Here is a 20634-nt window from a genome sequence, read left to right on the forward strand (position 1 = left end):
TTCACTGCAACCACAGATCTGCCGCAGATTTATCTCTGTGTGTGACAGGGCCTTACGAGTGTAAAGCCAGCTTTACACCTTACAATTAGGTATGCGATCTCGTATGCGATGTGACACGCCCAGGTTGCATACGGGATCTAATGAGATTGCACGTAGGTCGTTCATTTGCTGTCACACGAGCGTTAGTAGTCTATGTTAAATTGATCAATGTTATGTGCGATCCTTTAGATCATGTGCTCTGTGACGTATGCATTGGGCACCCTTTTTTTTTTATTTATTGACTTGCCAAGCGTGTGTAATGTGTAGGGATGCGTTTTTACTATGTCATCTGCCATTCAGCTCTGCTACATGGCCGCTAACAGCAGACACAAACAGCCATGCAGCAGCGGTGAATGGCCGATGACAGCAGACACAGACAGAGCCGCACTGTCAGAATGAACTCGGGTGAACTTCACCCGACTTCATGGTCATGCTGCGGCTCTGTCTGTGTCGCGCCCTGATTAGCGGTCACCAGTGAAGGACTCACCGGTGACCGCTAAACTCCTGAGTAACTGAATTGAGCAGCCCTCTCTCATACTCACCGATCCCCGTTCCCCGGCGCTGCACGGCATTCACACTGCTCCGGCGGCTTTTACTGTTTTGAAAAAGCCTGCCGCCCATTAAACAATCTCGTATTCCCTGCTTACCCCGCCCACCGGCGCCTATGATTGGTTACAGTGAGACACGCCCCCCACGCTGAGTGACAGGTGTCACACTGCACCCAATCACAGCAGCCGGTGGGCGTGTCTATACTGTGTAGTGAAATAAATAATTAAATAATTTAAAAAAACGGCGTGCGGTCCCCCCCAATTTTAAAACCAGCCAGATAAAGCCATACGGCTGAAGGCTGGTATTCTCAGGATGGGGAGCTCCACGTTATGGGGAGCCCCCCAGCCTAACAATATCAGCCAACAGCCGCCCAGAATTGCCGCATACATTAGATGCGACAGTTCTGGGGCTGTACCCGGCTCTTCCCGATTTACCCTGGTGCGTTGGCAAATCGGGGTAATAAAGAGTTATTGGCAGCCCATAGCTGCCAATAAGTCCTAGATTAATCATGTCAGGCGTCTATGAGACACCTTCCATGATTAATCTGTAAATTACAGTAAATAAACACACACGCCCGAAAAAATCCTTTATTGGAAATAAAAAACACACACATATACCCTGGTTCACCACTTTAATCAGACCCAAAAAGCCCTCCATGTCCGGCGTACTCCAGGATGGTCCAGCGTCGCATCCAGCGCTGCTGCATGGAGGTGACCGGAGCTGCAGCACACACAGCCGCTCCGGTCACCTCCACGCAGCTAATGAAGACAGCCGTGCGATCAGCTGATCTGTCAGTGAGGTTACCCGCTGTCACTGGATCCAGCGGTGGATGCAGCGGTGGCCGCGGGTAACCTCAGTGACAGATCAGCTGATCGCACTACTCACCTCAGTTGCTGACTGGAGCTGACCGGAGCGGCGGTGAGTAGCGCGATCAGCTGAGCTGTCACTGAGGTTACCCGCGGCCACCGCTGCATCCACCGCTGGATCCAGTGACAGCGGGTAACCTCAGTGACAGATCAGCTGATCGCACGGCTGTCTTCATTACCTGCGTGGAGGTAACCGGAGCGGCGGTGTCTTCATTAGCTGTGTGGAAGTGACCGGAGCGGCTGTGTATTCTGCAGCTCCGGTCACCTCCATGCAGCAGCCCTGGAAGCGACGCTGGACCATCCTGGAGTACGCCGGACATGGAGGGCTTTTTGGGGCTGATTAAAGTGGTGAACCAGGGAATGTGTGTGTGTTTTTTATTTCCAATAAAGGATTTTTTTCGGGTGTGTGTGTTTATTTACTGTAATTTACAGATTAATCATGGAGGGTGTCTCATAGACGCCTGACATGATTAATCTAGGACTTATTGGCAGCTATGGGCTGCCAATAACTCCTTATTACCCCGATTTGCCAACACACCAGGGTAAATCGGGAAGAGCCGGGTACAGCCCCAGAACTGTCGCATCTAATGTATGCGGCAATTCTGGGCGGCTGTTGGCTGATATTGTTAGGCTGGGGGGCTCCCCATAACGTGGAGCTCCCCATCCTGAGAATACCAGCCTTCAGCCGTATGGCTTTATCTGGCTGGTTTTAAAATTGGGGGGGGACCGCACGCCGTTTTTTTTAATTATTCAATTATTTATTTCACTACACAGTATAGACACGCCCACCGGCTGCTGTGATTGGGTGCAGTGTGACACCTGTCACTCAGAGTGGGGGCGTGTCTCACTGTAACCAATCATAGACGCCGGTGGGCGGGGTAAGCAGGGAATATGAGATTGTTTAATGGGCGGTCGGCTTTTTCAAAACAGTAAAAGCCGCCGGAGCAGTGTGAACGCCGTGCAGCGCCGGGGATCGGGGATCGGTGAGTATATGAGAGAGGGGGATAGACTGACATGGACAGAGAGAGAGGGACAGAGATAGTGACGGACTGACAGAGATTAGTGCATGACAGACATTGTGAGGCGCTTCAGAACGCAGCTTTTCAGCTGCGCTCTGAAGCAGACCTTTTGTAAGCTGCGGTGCAGAGCGCACACCTGCGCACATAGCCTCAGACACCGAAATCGTATGAGTGATGTCACACGTTACAATTGACTAGTTTCGTACTACCAAACGTCCAATGTATGAGGAATAAACGACGTGTATGCGATCACCGTATTTTCGTTCAATATCTATCGCATGTAGGTTTCACACGCAGATACATCACGAACGATGCCGGATGTGCGTCACTTACAACTTGACCCCGACGACGGATTGAAAGATCTATTGAAGTGTGTAAAGCAGGCTTTATACATGTATTTTCCAGTCAATTAGTGATATTTCAGCATTACGATTTGCAGGCAGCAAATTTATTCGCCGCTAATCTAATTTTGGAGGAAAATTTTGTGTAGCTATCAAATTGTAAATTCAAGTGATCTGTGTAAATCTAGTCAGTAAGTTTTATTAAAAAAAATTTGTCAGATTGAAATTTATTTTATTTAAAAAAAATAGCAGACCCATAAGCTACGTATACACAGAAGGACCCAAATTGACAAGAATCACTGTTTAAAGACATAAAGCACATAATCCCTGACTTTGACCTTATCAATACTTGGCGCAATTTATTTTTTTATTATAAAGGTATGACAACATATTTTTTTTCTCATTATCATCATCTCTTACTAACGAATCTGAAACGTCACAATTCCATATTTCAAGATTAGCAGGTCTGAATACATACACTATAACCCATTCCTCTGGATCATACCACTGAGTTTGCATTATTCCAGTAACTTTTGGACCATACCATTGTGATCTGCTTTATAATCAATTAGCAGTTTATGATGTTCATTTTTTGAAGGCTTGTAAAAAATGGAAACAATACATATTATGGGAAAAAGAACAAATGTCTAGAGCTCCGACTGTTCACTTGCTGGAATATTCATGTATCGTTAATTCCCACACAATGAAGGAGATGTTCTAGTGCATAGATTAGTCAGTACAACAAATTATCGCAATATATCATGAGATGTCACCCAGATTTGTATCTCAAAGAATTACTAGTTCAGCAGAATAGTAGATGGGCACAAACCACAGGGTCACCTGCTGGGTGTTGTAATTTGGCTGGGAAGGGGACAGCTTTGATTTTTGACTGGCTGTCAGCATATGATTCCTGCTTTATGGTTTAATGGGTGCATGAAGGGCACACAAAAGGTTTATGGACTGAAATCCCTAAATGCCTGCAAACTTTTACTTGTCTTCCAGGGCCTATAAATATTTTCTCAATCCCTCTCTCCGAGGCAATAAAAAATAAGACTGAGGTTAGCTGTGGGCCACTTGACATCATTTTGGCTCTTTACTCTGCCTGATATTTCAGTATAAACACAAAAGGGATCTCATGTCCTACAGGTGAAGGTGACATGAAAATGGTCCAAATTGAGGAAACATCCCAAGCGTAAAACGTGTAAGGTTGTAAAAATGTGTAAAATGCAAACGGCTGGATATAAGGCTAATATAGAGTAGGTTAAGAAGATGGGAGAGTGAGCAGAAGACTTAAGAAGGCTATGCGAGGGAACACAATTAGGAACGAAGAAAATAAACCAGAGGCTTAAAAGAGTAGAGGCCTCCTTGGAATGTGATAATTGCATTGGTATTGTATAATGCACAGTGTACTACACAACTCACTGGGGACTCTCTAATCTGCACATTCTCAGATTGGTTCTATTTGTAGTGCACATACCTATTGACGATAAACCTGGGGACATATGATGTATAGGGAACAGTTCAGTGTTTACACCTAACTGTAGGCAAGGACATACTAAGTGATCATTCTACTTGTAGAAGAGGGGAGTGAGTAATTGTGTAGCCATTACCCTTTTATGTTACTGTGAAGGGTACCTCTATGCATGTTTGCATAGCCTACAAAATGAAGACAGGCCAAGTGATGTACCTCGGTCTAATGGCCCCATGATCAGTGGCATTGCATGTGTGTGGGGGAGGAGGATGGCAGAGGTGTGACTGCCTATATAAAATAAAGAAAAAAAGAAAGGGACGTCTCTAGTGCCTAAAATTCGGGTCAGTGCCTATTCTCCGATATCTGGCTCTCTGCCCTCAATCTTCAGTGAAGCAAAACTTTTAATTGTATTGTCAGGACAATGCCAACAAGGTTGGATCCTGTGGAAGAACATGGAGTTATAGGCTCCACAATTCTCCATCCTATAGGGTGCTATATAGGCCTATTGCCTACAATATATAGACATCTTGACAACGGTGGCAATGAGATCACTGCCTTATTTCGGCTGTTCTAGTCCATACTCTTTGTAGGCGAAAAATGGGCTCATGCCCTTGGATTAAGTAAGTATAAACTTTTTTTGTGGCAGCTGGTACCATACTTTCCAACCGTCTTAGCTCCAATAGGAAAGTCAAGAATTTGGGCGGCTGTCCCGAAAGATCAAGTGATGTACGGCCTTCAACACCCTCTTTGCCCTTAGAATACAGATACAACTCATTATAACAGCGAAGCAAGGGGCCAATACATTTCCATGTAGCTATAGCGTGAAGGTCCTGTAAAGACCCATGTGATCAGAGAAATATGGGCTACAGGTCTTACGAAATTTTCAGTTACTACCTAAACTGGCAGCTTAGACATAAACTCAGGAACAGGCAAGTGTGATTCTTGTGGATAGGTGTCGCGGGCGGAGGAGGGGACGCTGCGCTCTCCCACTGCTCGGGTCCGGCTGCCGCTGCTGCCGCGGCCGCTGCTGCTCGGTGGCTCGAGCGATGGGCCGGAGCCCGGGGACTCGAGCGGCGCTCCTCGCCCGTGAGTGAAAAGGGGATTGGTTTTGGGGATTTATTGTCCGTGACGCCACCCACGGTTGTGGTGATTTTTGGTAGCACCACCGCTGCTCTGTATGGGGATCCCGGGAGCGGTGACAGGGAGCAGCAGCGCTGTTAGTTCTTCCCTCCGTGGGTAGGGGTTGGTTGTCCCGGGGCCCAGTGATGGGGTGGAGGATGAGGGATGGCAGGCCAGGTGTGGGGCCTGGTGAGGTGCAGGGTCGCGGGGGTAGCGCTGTGCCATACGGCACGGTGGTACTCACTCAGCCTGAGACGATGACACTGTTTTCGGTAAAACACACGGCTGGAAAGATGGTTCCCACGGACGGCTGCTGTTGCTTTTCCCCGGTAGGTGACGGTGACTGTCCCTTTTCCTGCAGCTAAGTTCAATGTTGGTAGCGATGGATTCCCACCGGTTACCCGCTCCCCGACTTGGATATGGGCCGGAGGAGCCCCTCTTTGCCCGCAGGCGCTGGCCCTGAGAAACTGGTGCCTTGGCGGTGGCGGTGTCTCTCTCATACGGTTGGACTGTTGCCTTCAATCGGGACTTAGTTGTTTGGAGACCCGGAGATCCCCTTCACTGACGGATTTGGCAAATTCACGGCGACTCCTAGCCTTGCCGGGATCCGAAAGGCCCCTGCCAATGGTGCTGGCTTCTCCTTATGTACCGGTCCGATACCGCCAGGCCACTACCCGTCCACGGTCCTCACGGCACCTCCGATCAGCCTCCACTGCAGACAGTCACCGCCGTCTGCTAACCTTGCTGTCTCAGTCCGGGGCACACACCCGGACCAACTTCAGGCTTTCAAACTGTCACTTTTCTCTTTCACTACTTTCCCTCCTTCTACTTCAACCTCCAAACTCTATCTCTCCTCTGCACTCAAGCTCTGCCTGAGCTCAACTCCTGTGTTTTCCCTCCTCCAGGACTGTGAACTCCTTGGTGGGCGGAGACCAACCGCCTGGCTCCACCCCCTGGTGTGGACATCAGCCCCTGGGGAAGGCAACAAGGATTTCTGGTCTAGCTTAGGTGTACCTAACTGGGGTGTAGGGTGTGGTGATGTCATTACCTGTGACCCCTGGCTTGCCCAGGGCGTCACATAGGCATCATACGGTGTGGGAGGGACAGCTTTGAAAAGCTCGGAGTAACCAATAATCAGTTCTTTCTCCTACTTATCGGGTCTTTGAGTCTGTGGATCTGCAGCAGCGGTCATTTATATGCCTTTTTTTCATCCATCAAGGGGAGCACATATGATCATTTCTATTTCTTATTTTATTACATCTGTATCTGTAGCTTCTGCCCGCAGTAAAGGAAGGGTTATGACATTTGGCTGTGCCTCCTGCATTATTACACACCATCCGATGAGAGATACTCCCTAGTTTAGGATTTCCTGGAAGTGCAGCCCGCACTGGGCTCTGTTACAGTAAGAGCCATAGACACGCAACAGGAAAGTGCAGGTGCAGCAGGAAGTATTTAACCCTTTCTATCACTAGTTGTAATATAATCGCTAGGATCCTGCACCACCCAGCTCTGATCATTGTGATACAGATACGCTAACACACCCACTGCTTTATTCCTCTAGCAATAAACTAGAAGGAACATGTCATTAAGGAAAACTATTCCAGAATTTTCACTACTGTAAAGAGTACAAGAACATTATCCTATCATCTGTTAAGGTTTTATTGGAAACATTGGAGCTGGTTTATCAGTACAATGCAACTGTAAAACTGGTGTAACAACATTGTCAAATATGTTTCAGAAAGCTTTCACCGTGTTTTTGAAAAAGTTAAGACATTTTATGCTATGTATGAAGTACCTGAGTTACCTGCAACTTATCGGATCATGGAGATGTATAAGAAATATTCACATATGAGGGGGATTGGGTTCTGTGATCCCCAACTGTTCACAATAAATTTACTAGAGCACATACAGCAACAGCATGGATTCTCTGATGGAGTATACAAGAGCTGCAGGCTTATACTATAGGACTGTGGTGACCATGATGGACAAAGATGGCCAGGAAAAGGGACTAAACTCCTGATCTAATGAACACATTAGTAACTTTTTCTCAGAGTCTCGACTTTGGAGGAACCTTGGAGCACTACGCAGTTTTCTACTGAAAACCTATGTACCCTGTTTCCGCAGAATATAAGACCTACCCTGAAAATAAGCCCTAACACATCTTTTGGAGCAAAAATTAATATAAGACCCTGTCTTACTTTCGGAGGACCAGAGTAATGATGTTGTTCTTTTACATCTGTTACATTCAGAATGAGAATCACACAATCAAAAGAGCGAGAGATGGGTGAACAATACAAAGAACATTTATTCCACTCATAAAATAATCCACCACACAGAGGGTAAAATAGTTCAGTAATGGCATAAATGTCCCGGAGATGAGTTACAATCCTCCAGCAGTCCTTTTCTAGGGAATTCGGTGTTTCTCAACGGCTCTCTGGGGTGCTGCCTTTAGTCGCAGCTTGTCCCCCCCAGAGGATCAATGTTCCTGCTTCTCTCTTCTCTTTCTCCGCCAGAATAAATAATCTCTCAGGTAAGTAGAAAGTTTTAGTGTATCCCAGGCCCCCCTTCCCCAGACTTAGGGACAAAAGCCTGGCAAGGGGTGATTACCTGCAAACAGGACAATGTACACACAAAGAAAACACAGAATGGACCTACACAAAATAATACACAACCCCCTATATTCCACCATCACAGTGTCTTATTTTCTTCTCAATTTAACCAGCATGGACAAGCTCTTGACAATTAGTTAAGTGGCTATAGGCAGTCTTGTCGGCAGACCATACATGACTATTAAAGATACCACATTTTACAGCACCTTTACCCCTACCCGCTTAAATGCAGTAATAATTAGGGTGGCAATAGTTACAGTGCCTCACTTCCATTTAATAGTGGCTATATAACTATTCCTGCCCCTTCACGTGCCAGAGTCCGAAATCTGCTGTAATTTAAGACAATTTCTGGTGTCCATTATAATGAATCTCTTTGCTCCAGGGCTCTGTTTCCCTCCCTTTTTCTTCTGTCCACCTTTCAGATAAGGAATGAAGGTGCTTTAAGAAGGGTAAAAAGTCAAATATATGCAACTTTTTATTGTCAGAAAACGGGAGCATTGCCCTTCATAAATACCTATATGTTTAGAAAATGATAGTCTGGTTGCTTTAAAGTTCCTGTATTTGCTATCTTACAGTCTCCCTGGGATCATTTCAAGCCACAGCAGGCGGTGGTGAATATTTACTTGTGAATCAGCCTTGAAAGCGCTTTTTCCTACTGGGAATCTGGTGGCAGACATAACACAACACATAACACAAGGCAATCTGTTGGATTGAATTGCCTTAACATTTGATGGTAGAGAAAATCACAATGAGAGTAGATTCACATGAGCGTCATTCACATTCAGGCACCAATGTTATTGAATGGAGGAAACAAGCGATTATTTTCACGGACCAAATCAGTGTGAAAAAAAATCACAGCATGCACTAGTTTCTTAGATGGGTTGGATGAGACTTGCATATTCTAGTCTATTGGTGTGCAAAAATAAAAAAGGATTACATATATATATAATATCCGATATTTGCATATACATTGATTTTTTTTTTATCTAGTAACCTGTAAAATGGTCTTGTAAATTATTAATAACTTCTGGTGTATAAATACAGATTGCATCCAGAGTTTTTGGATGAAATAGACCATTTTTTATATGCTCACGTGAACTTAGCCTAAGAGGTACTATGCACGCTGCGACATCGCAAGCCGATGCTGCGATGTCAAGCGCGATAGTCCCCGCCCCCGTCTCAGCAACAATATCTTATGATAGCTGCCGTAGCGAACATTATCACTAATGTACAGCTTCGCATGCACTCACCTGCCGTGCGACGTCACACGGCAGGCGGCCAATAGGAGCGGAGGGGCGGAGATGAGCGGGATGTAAACATCCCGCCCACCTCTTTCCTTCCGCATTGCAGACGGGACGCAGGTAGGAGATGTTCCTCGTTCCTGCGACTTCACACACAGCGATGTGTGCTGCCACAGGAACGAGGAACTACATTGTACCTGTCGCTGCACCGGTATTATGGAAATGTCGGACCATACACCGATGATACGATAACGACGCTTTTGGGCTCGTTAATCGTATCAAAAAAGATTTGCACACTACGATATCGTCACTTGCGATTTGACCCCACCGACATCGCACCTGCGATGTCGTAGTGTGCAAAGCCCGCCTAATAAGGGTTCGGATTCACTTGCGTTTTGCACGGACGAATGCAATTCGATAAAACATCGGACTGCTCTCACTTACGCAAAACTATGGGGCAGTGTCCATCTGCGATTGAGTTCTTATGCCATAGCGGCATACGGAATAGTTCGCAGCATACTGCGTTTGGCAGCGAGTCTCAGCTCATTCACCCCCATACAAGTCTATGGGAGCATGTGAAACATCACACCGCACTCACATGTAATCCGACTCCAGTGCCATGTACACAGAGACAGGCCAGGGAGGAGATGGGGAGAGAGTGCTTCCCCCTATTCTCCGCAGCTGTGATACAATTGCAAGATCACATCACAGTCGCATGACCCTCGGCTGACGCTTGCAACAGAGGGACATTAGCAAATCGCTTCCAATGCTCTTGCAGCGAAAACTATGCACAAGTTGAGCCAAGGCCTAAACCTATAACTAGACTACTCTCCACCCAACAAAAGTTATCTGTGATTTTATTTGGTTAATGTCCTAGTCCAGCCCGTGGGCCACATCCAGCACTCTATATGTAATGAATTAAATAAGGTGCCACTAATATTAAATACTATAGTGGCAGGGGTGCTCCATGCTTGTAAAATAACCATTTAGAAAGAGAAAAGACAGAGCATAGAAGGAGCACACTACCAACAATCACAATTAATTATTACATTTTATTGATACAAAACACACGAGTTAAAAACACATAAAATCACTAAATACCAAAAATGTTAAACATGGGTATGGGGTATCCAAAAAGTGACCTAGAGATCTGCAATACTAGGAACCCAAATAGCTAGATTATGGATGGTGCTGCTGGGACATAATCATCCTCTGACGCGTATCGCCCTGCTTTATCAGGGAGAGGTATGTTTAACATCTTTGGCATTTAGTGATTTTATGTGCTTTTAACTCATGTGTGTTTTGTATCAATAAAATTTAATAAATAATTGTGATTGGTGGTGGTGTGCTCCTTATATGCTTTGTGTACCGTCCCGCGGGCTCGGCTGCGACCGCCGAGCCGCTCGGATCCGTGCTAGTACAGTGGGTGGTGGCTCGAGCTCCTCACGGACCTGGGGGTCACATCGCTCTGCAAGGGGGTTGGCGCTACACGCAGGGACTTCAGTGGGGGAAGTTCCACGGGCGGGGCCGCGGTGGTTTGGTAGGGGTGTAAGTTTGTGACGCCACCCATGGGTTGTGGTGAATAGATGGACACCACCGCTGCCGTTAACTAGGCCTCCCGGGAACGGTGTTGCCCCCTCCGTGGGTAGGGGAGTGATGGTCCCGGAGGCCCGAGGGAAGTGCGGAGGCGTGGGAGCGGGTGCGGGCGTATGCTGGTGCGCTGTGCGGCCCGAAGGCACTGGTGTACTCACTATGACACAATACACTGGAGTCTCTGGTACACCAAACGGGATGATGAACGGGGCCCGCAGCCGGCTGCAGCTTCTCCCTGAACGGGTTGGTGGTTTCCGCCTTTCTCCTGCACTTTTTTATATGAATGTTTGACTCCTATGCCTAAGCAACGGTAGTCCGCTCCCCGGCTTGCTGGTTGTCAGAAGAGCCCTGTTTGCCCGCAGACGCTGGCCCTTTGGGTCTCTATGCCTTGGCGGTGGCTTTACCCTGTATGGTTGGGCTGTTGTCTTCTAACGGGTCTTGTGTGGGATAGGTCCTTTCGTCCAATCCTCAATCAGTTGATTTGACTCAGCCCTGTCGGTTCGGGGCTTTGTACTGGGTCTGAGTACCCCTCCTGGTGCTCCGGTTTCCAATCGGCTTCCCGGTTTGGTACCGGCGGGCCACCGCCCGACCCCGGTCCCTACAGTTCCACCGGTTGTAATCCCAGCTCCTGCAGGCGGCCACCACCGTCTGCCTCCTTGCCAGAGGTGACTGGGCCCCGACCAGCCATAATAAACACTACAAAAAACCCGCGTTCACCAATTTATTAAGCCCCAAAAACCCCTCCAGGTCCGGCGTAATCCACGGAGGTCCCTCGTCGCTTCCAGCTCAGCTACATGAAGGTGACAGGATTGTCCGTGTCTCCGGTATATACGGAAACGGAACAAACACGCACGTGTTTCACGGACGTGTGAAAGGGACCTAAGGGACTGTGTGGGGGCTCATAATGTATATTTAAGGGCTATGTGGGCAACTGCCATCTCCAATCTCAGTAAACGGAAAGTCTTCACTGAAGACAGATTTTACCACAGAATTGAGAATTTTTATTAACGACTGATCAATTCTGGCAGAGAAAGGAGCAGAGTTGTCTGATAAGAAATATTACAAAGTTACTTATTTTCACATGTACTATTGATTTATGAAATAAAAATTAGAACAGAAGGTTACACTTTAAATGTTTCAGTCACCTTTCATCAACACATAATGAATTTCCCCTTGCACTTTGTAAGGTGCTTGGAAGAAGTGAATGATGTAGCCCTGGTGTGCCAGAGGGGAGTGAGCTCCATTGGGATTAGGAAAGGATGTGAATGGGAACAATTGCTGTACAGCGCTACATAATACGTTGGTGTGAGGCCCCACAGGTGTAGTGTTGGTGTCGGTGCGTTACCTTCAGGGACTCCACGTTGCTGGATCTCCGTCACTGGTAGGAAATCTTCTGTTTTGATCGTGACGCCACTCTCAGTATTGCGGTCAGTGGGGACCGCCACTGCAGGTTAGGGGACGCCTGGGGCTGATGGTGGGTGCAGTCGGATGTAGTAGCCTCCTGAGAGTGAGGCAAGCCCCAGGGCCCAGTGTAGGTTTGTAGTACCACAAGGCGCAGAATGACCACACAGGCAGGAATGTCTTTCAAGGGCTTTACTCACATTTGATGGCAGGGTGAGTAGCCCGGGCGTAGCTGAGATGAACCAGGTGGGAACCAGGTATCCTTCAGGCTGACTTTATGAGGGTGACTACTGACTCGCCTTCCTTAGCCCTTGGTGGTTTGGGGTGACCCCGACTTTTAGTCCCTATGGGGGTCACCCAGGGAAGATGCTGCAGCCTCTCTCTCCCCTTCGTTCGCCGTATGCTTGTTCCCCGGACCAGGCCACTCCAGCTGCTTGCCTCCTATGACCTATGGGCCCTCACTGTGGTTACGTGGCTGCGGCTTTTGTGGTGTTGTGGTGTGGGCTTTGAGAGCCCCACACCGGCAGGTTTAGCAGGGAAAGGTGGATCTATCCTTGCTTCGGGATCTGCCGCCCGGTTGGGCCTGGTGCTCTCTAGCAGTCTCCTTACTTCCCACTCCGTTGCACTCTCTAGCTGAAGCTGGCTTTCAGGTAGCACTCCTAGTTGACCGTTCTCCCCCGTCTGTAGCCACTGCGCGGACGCTGTCAGATTGCACAGCTCCAGGGATCTGCTCCTCACTTGAGCTCCCTGGACTCTACACTGAACTGGCTCACTGCTCCTCCTCTCCTGTTCTTGCCTACGCCACCTAGCAACCAGACTCTCCACCACACCCCTTGAGAGGAGATGGAGGCTCTACCCCCTCCACTATTCCAGTGAAGGTGAAGGCTTGCCCCCTCCTGGGATCCCCAGGGGTCCTCTCATGGGTACATGTGTGAGACCTGGTCACTATGCGCCTGTGTTCCACACCCCAGTCAGCCTTCTGGATTACCTGTATTGTACTGTCCCCAGCATGGGTGCAGTACTCAGTGGTGCCTGACCAGGTCAGGGGCGCCACATTGGCATTAGTAAAGAGGAGCTGGTGTGTTGGCTTCATTTGAATGCATTAAAAATTTTAGTTGTAAATTACAGTGAAGATTTAGATGTACAGGTATGTTCAGCAATCAGCTCGTGTGGCTACAACTACCAGGACCAATGTTATGGGTTGTAATATGATGGCATGGGCTTATCAGGAGGATAATGGAATCCGCGCAGCCAGGAGCAGTCAGTGCTGGCAGCTCATTACAGACTGGAAGAAGCTCCTGCATCACCTCTGATTATACATCAGCCTGATAATTGTTCGTGGGTGTCACAAAGAACGCCGAGTCCTTTGTTTTTATTAATAGTCCATCTGGGGTGTGCAGAGCATGAGCTTCTCCAGTTCCCGTTCACCGTGACCCATATCCTGAAGTAACAGGTTATCCTGAAACGTCGCCAGCCCTTAGAGAGCCTTCTTCTGCCTTTGTCGCTGACTCATTCCTCCTCCCTTTTTTGTTGCTGTTTAAACGGAGTCCGTATTGGGTCTCGCTTGTGCCAATTGGTAGCACCCAAATCACACCCAGTGTTCCCGTGCCTTTACTTCATCCTGGCACTCCCAGAAACATGCTCAAATCCAACGCTTTTACCACATTACTTATTCTGTGTAAAGTACTTCATTTATACTGTATCATGACAAGTCTATGCAGCATCTATCACATTGTATGACAAAAGCAGGGAAAAAAACAAAATATAATCCCATAGAGATGTGTAATAATAATAATACATAAATTATATTAATAATACTGCCATTTAGTGCTCCAGCAATAATGCTATACAAAACCAACATCAGGGGTGGGGAACCTTTTTTCTGCCAAAGGCCATTTCAATATTTTTACCATCATTTGGGGGCCGCACAAAATTATCAACTTGAAATATTTTGGTCAAGCAATTAGTTAAAGGGAACATGTCACCAGATTTTTACCTATTAAACGAAAAGAATCACCTTCTGCAGCTCCTAGGCTGCATTTTATGAAGGTGCACCTTGGCCCTGACTCACCTTCCAAACCCCAAAAATAACTTTATAAAACTTGTCCGTTAGGTGTGCTAATTACCTTGGTTGGCCAGATGGGCGGGCTCATTTTGTGCTCCTGTCCCCCTCCTGCCGATGGTCGCTGTCCTCCTGTCTTGATTGACGGGATGTCGCCCTCCGTCATCCTCCTCGTCGCATTTTCAAATCTCACGCCTGTGCAGTTAGGTCTAACATATCGCAGCCAGAGCAGAAGGTGATTCTTTTAGTTTAATAGGTAAAAATCTGGTGACAGGTTCCTTTTAACTCACCCCTTATGTGATGGCCGGAGCTGTTTCTTTTTAGTGCGACAGTGATGTTCAGTGATATTGATCCTGTTACTGCTTTTCCAGTTTTGTGTCGGTCTGGGCCACAGTCGACTCTTTGTAAAGTTTTATAAAGAAATTGCAGCAGTAAATTGTTCAGAAAACAGCTGTATATTACACTGCAGGCTTCCTCACTGTGGGAAATACATCACTGCTCACGTTACATTTATAGAACTCATGCACTGAGAGATCTGCTGTATACATTACATAGGAGACAATGAGACTGCTGTATACATCACATCAGAGACACTGACACCGCTGTATACACATCCTATAGTATACTCTGGGGTTGAAACATATGTATCACATAGGAGTCACTGGGGCTGCAGGATTTACATCACATGGGCGACCCTGGGACTGGAATATATACATTATATAGTAGACACTAACACTGCTGTAAATACATCACACAGGAGATGCTGGGACAGGAACATATGTCGCGGGCGGGGAGGAGGGTGTCAGCACACTACGCTCACCCCTTCTGCTCGGGTCCGGCGGCCGCTGCTCAGTGGTGGCTCGAGCTGTAGGCCGGATCCCGGGGGGGTTTCTCGAGCGGCACTCCTCGCCCGTGAGTGAAAGGGGTTTGTTGGGTGTGGGGATTGTTTATAGTCCGTGACGCCACCCACGGTTGTGGTGATTTCACCACCGCTGCTCAATACGGGGATCCCGGGGATGGTGATGCGGAGCAGCCAGGTGTTGTGTTGCCCCTCCGTGGGTAGGGTTTGGTGATCCCGGGGCCCGGTGATGGCTTGGGGGTGTGCAGGGCCTGGTGGGCACAGGGACGCGGGGGGCAGCGCTGTGCCTTGCGGCACTGTGGTACTCACTCAGCCTGAGACGATGCCACAGTTTGTACGGTAAACCAAACGGCTGGTAAGACGGTCCCACGGACGGCTGCAATTGCTTTCCCAGTAGGTGACGGTGATGTCCCTCTTCCTTGCACCTTTGTGTACTTGTTGGTTGCGATGGGTCCCCACCGGTAACCCGCTCCCCGGCTTCAAGCTGGACCGGGGGAGCTCTACTCTTTGCCCGCAGGCGCTGGCCCTCAGAAACTGGTGCCCTGGCGGTGGCGGTGTCTCTGTTGTACAGGTTGGGCTGTTGCCTTCACTCGGGACTTGGTTGTTGGGGATCTACGTCCCCTTCACTGACGGATTCGGCAATTTACGGCGACTCCAAGCCTTGCCGGGGTCCGAGAGGCCCCTGCCCTGGTGCTGACTGTCCTTCGGAACACTGCTCCAGACCACCGGGCACACAGCCTACGGGGTCCTTCCAGGAACTTCCAAACGGTCCCCCTCCAGACAGTCACCGCCGTTGCTGACCTTGCTGACCTGCCCTGCACTTAGCTGGACTCTTGAGGCTTTACACACTCCTTCTGTTCTGTCAACACTCTTGCTTTCCTCCTTTACCACCTTACTCCGCTTCTACTTTCACTTTGCTGTTTACTTTAGCCCTGTCTGAGCTACTCCTCCACTCCTTCCACTTCCTCCTCCCTGACTAGACTGCCTGGTACTTCCCGCCTCCAGAGCTGAGATCTCCTCGGTGGGCGGAGCCAACCGCCTGGCCCACCCCCTGGTGTGAATCATCAGCCTCTGGAGGAGGGCAACAAGGATTTTTGGTTAGCTTAGATGTGCCTACCTGGGATGTAGGGTGTGGTGGTGTGTGACCTGTGTCCCCTGGCTTGCCCAGGGCAACACATTCCCCCTTAGCAAAATGCAGACCGTCCGCGGGCTGCCGTCCAACACCGGTTTTATTTTTCTGAAAAAGATAACATAATAATCAACATATTTACATTTTTAATAACTCTTCCCAAAACGGGAGGCACATTTCTTTAACGTTGCAACGGTTTACGGTTACGGTTTCCACTCACTCCCACCCAAGCAACCTGGCCCTGATGCTGCCCCTAAAACCCAGGCAGCACCCCTTGACCCACAGTCCAGCACACGGTACCCGAGCGGGATCTGTCCTTCCCTCCAGAGGGTAGTCACCGGTTACTTTGGTGGCTGGGCCCCAGCCTGCTCTGCTGAGGGCCCTCCCTCCAACCTGCCTCTCCGGAGGCGGCATTGCGGAAACGGTAACGGCAAACAACATATTTACAAGCCACTTAACGTTTGTGGGTGCCCTGCAAGTTCACGGGCTTGTCCATTGATAGTCCTCCATGCAGAATAACTTTTTAAACGGTCCCCACGGGGACAACGGTGTCGGCTCCAGCCGGTTTCAAATCACAAGCAAATCAGGTAAAGTACTCGGTATAATCATTTCTTCATTGGCAGAACTTTCAAACTTTCAACAAATAAACATTCTTTACATTCCCTGACCCCTTGTACTCACAGAACGGTCTCCCTGTACCTAAGTGGAGGTCTACCTAGGTTGAAACGGGTGGACCTACGGGGACCGGTGTCAGTGGTGCTAGACAGTGGGGTAGAGGAAACACTCGGTTCCTCCTCCCTGCTATAGTGTGGAGCAGGCGGAGGTGCAGGGGAGCTGAGTACAGGTTCATCCCTGGGCACTGGCACTGGTTCTGGCTCACGGTTAACCGCTTCCACTACTTCTTCATCCACGGGTTGTGGGAACAGTATCACTGGAAGAATCACCGCGCCGTTCTGTGTAGGCCAGTTCGCTGGGAAGTCACCCATTACAGTGTGGATTACCTCTGCTGCTTTCTCTGCTGGTGGAGGAACCGGTACTTCAGCCTCTGCCTTCAACGCTGGGGGGCACCTTTTTAGATGGTCCCGGGAAACTGTGGCCAGGGTGCCCCCTTGGTCACGACTGATCTGGTAGGCTTTCCCATCTTCCCATTCTGTGGGTTGTATGACGTAAGGGACTTGTTCCCACTGATCATCCAGCTTGTGGGCCTTCCTCTTCCGTTTCAACACTACATCTCCTGGCTGGAAAGGACCCGCAGACGCCTTCTGATTGAACCGGTGCTCCTGCTGTTCTCGACTTCGACTGAGGTTTTTCTCCACATACTCCTGGATTTGCCGGTATTGTGCTCTCCTCCGACTTTCCCACTCCGCCGTTGAAGGGAGTGCTTCTGGGGCCTCCAACCCCATCTCCAGGTCCACCGGCAGGGGGCCAGGCCGAGCCCTCATCAGATACGCTGGGGTGCACTTCGTCGAGCTAGAGGGGATATTATTGTACATCTCGACCAAGTCGGGTAACTTTTCCGGCCACAGGTTCCGTTCTTCCAGCGGTAGCGTCTTGAGAAGCCCCAGGACCAAGTGGTTCATCTTCTCGCACATGCCGTTGGTTTGGGCGTGGTACGGAGTGGTCCGGATTTTCTTGCAGCCGTACAACTGGCAGAATTCGTGGAACACCTCTGCTTCAAAGGCCGGGCCTTGGTCAGTCAGCACCTTTTCGGGGTACCCATGAGGTCGGCAAAAATAAGCCTGGAACGCTCGAGCAGCAGTTCGACCAGTCAGGTCCTTAATGGGGACTACCACCATAAATCTTGAGTAGTGGTCTACAATGGTCAATGCGTAGGCGTACCCACTTCGGCTAGGGGTGAGCTTGACATGGTCTAGGGCGACCAACTCCAGCGGCTGATGGGTGACTATTGGATGTAAGGGTGCCCTCTGGCTAGTCTCGTCCTTTCTCCTCAGTGTACAAGGACCGCACTCTCGGCACCAGGCTTCCACTGATTCACGCATCCCACTCCAATAGAACCGCTCCCTCAACAGCATCTCCAGCTTCTTCCACCCGAAGTGGCCAGCACCATCATGGTATGCCCGCAGGACAGTAGCGACGTCAGCTTGAGGAATGACCAACTGGCATATTTTCTCATGGGTCTTCGGGTTGATCAGCTCACGGTACAGCCTCCCTTGGTGTAGGTAAAGCCGTTTCCGTTCCTTCCACAAGCGTTGGGCTTCGGCTGGGGCGGCAGGGTCTATTCCCGTAGCACCTTGTTCCACCAGAGTCTTGACAAGGCGAACAGCCGGCGCTTGGTCCTGAGCTTCCTGCCACTCCTGACTGGGCCGTGGGTCCAGATCCACTCGTTGCTGACATACTTGTACCCTCTCAGTAGGCGGCTGGTGAAACGCAGGCAACTCAATCTCCTCGAGGTCGTCGTCCTCGCACCCTTCTTCTGACAAATGGGGCATTCGGGAGAGTGCATCCGCATTTATGTTGACGCGACCGGCTCGGTACTTTATGGTGAAATCATAGTTGGCTAGCCGGGCTACCCACCGCTGCTCCAACGCGCCCAACTTGGCCGTGTTCAGGTGAGTCAGCGGATTGTTGTCCGTAAACGCGGTGAATGTTGCTGCCGCCAAGCAGTGACGGAACCGCTCCGTGATAGCCCACACCAACGCCAATAGCTCGAGCTTGAAGGAGCTGTAGTTCTCAGGGTTCCTTTCGGTCGGCCGGAGTTTTCGGCTAGCATAGGCAATCACCTTCTCCTTTTCATCCTGGACCGGGGATAGGACCGCTCCTAGCCCCACGTTACTGGCGTCCGTGTGGAGGATGAACCGGCGCCCATAATCAGGGTACGCCAGGACCTCTTCTCCGGTCAAGGCCGCCTTCAACTGGCAAAAGGATTCCTCATGCTTGTCCTCCCACGACAGTGGGGCTCCAATGGGTCTACCACCTTTGGTCTGTCCCACGAGGAGGTCTTGCATGGGGGCAGCCATCTTCGTGTACCCCTTTATAAAGCGCCGATAGTACCCCACCAGACCCAGAAACTGCCTTACTTCCCTCACTGTAGTTTGTCTCGGCCAGCTCTGGATGGCAGTAATCTTCTCAGGGTCAGGGGCGACACCATCCGCACTCACCACATGCCCTAGATACTGCACCCGGGGTTTCAGCAAGTGGCATTTAGAGGGCTTCAATTTCATCCCGTACTTGGCAAGGGACGCGAACACCTCGGCCAGGTGCTCCAGATGGGCCTCATACGTCTGGGAATAAACAATCACATCATCCAAGTACAACAGGACGGTCTCGAAGTTTAAATGTCCCAGACAGCACTCCATCAGCCGTTGGAAGGTTCCGGGGGCATTGCACAGCCCAAACGGCATGCTATTGAATTCGCAGAGTCCCATCGGGGTGGTGAAGGCGGTCTTCTCCCGGTCCTCTGGGGCCACGGCCACTTGCCAGTATCCGCTGGTGAGGTCAAGGGTAGAGATGAGCGAACCGGTCGCGGTTCGGCTCGAGGTTGGTTCGCCGAACGGACCTCCCGTTCGAGTTCGGTTCGTCGAACGTTCGACGAACCGAACTCGAACTGCATAGGAAACAATGGCAGGCAATCACAAACACAGAAAAACACCTAGAAAACACCCTCAAAGGTGTCCTAAAGGTGACAAACAACTCAAACACATTGGAAAGTGACAAGGACATATACTCATGCGAAAACAAAACAGCTGGACAAGGAAAAAGAGGAGGACACACAGATATAGGCATGGCACGCCCTTCTAAAATCATGTAAAACACCGCAAGGTGACTCCAAGCGGAGTCTCCCTTTTTTCCAAAAATTGGGCCACACACACACCCACCCCTTCAGTGGTAGCACTTGTGCCCCAGTTGCACACTTCACAGCTAGATTTGCATCAAGCACATTCAAAAATACGCCATAATTAACCGTCCCCAGGATGACACCAGGGTAGGTAGCTAAGTCTTTCCTGATCCCAGCTCTGTGCAGCTTGGATCATTTATAAAAAACACAGCAATCAAGGGTTACTCCAAGCGGAGTCTCCCTTTTTTCCAAAAATTGGGCCCCACACACACCCACCCCTTCAGTGGCAGCAGTTGTGCCCTAGTTGTACACTTCACAGCTACATTTGCATCAAGCACATTCAAAAATACGCCATTCTTATCCGTCCCCAGGATGACACCGGGGTAGGTAGCAAAGTCTTTCCTGATCCCAGCTCTGTTCATCTTGGCTTCTTTTAAAAACAATGTAAGCAAGGGTTACTCCAAGCGGAGTCTCCCTTTTTTCCAAAAATTGGGCCCCACACACACCCACCCCTTCAGTGGCAGCAGTTGTGCCCTAGTT

The sequence above is a fragment of the Anomaloglossus baeobatrachus genome, chromosome 5, assembly GCF_048569485.1.
Source record: "Anomaloglossus baeobatrachus isolate aAnoBae1 chromosome 5, aAnoBae1.hap1, whole genome shotgun sequence".
Taxonomy (NCBI): domain Eukaryota; kingdom Metazoa; phylum Chordata; class Amphibia; order Anura; family Aromobatidae; genus Anomaloglossus; species Anomaloglossus baeobatrachus.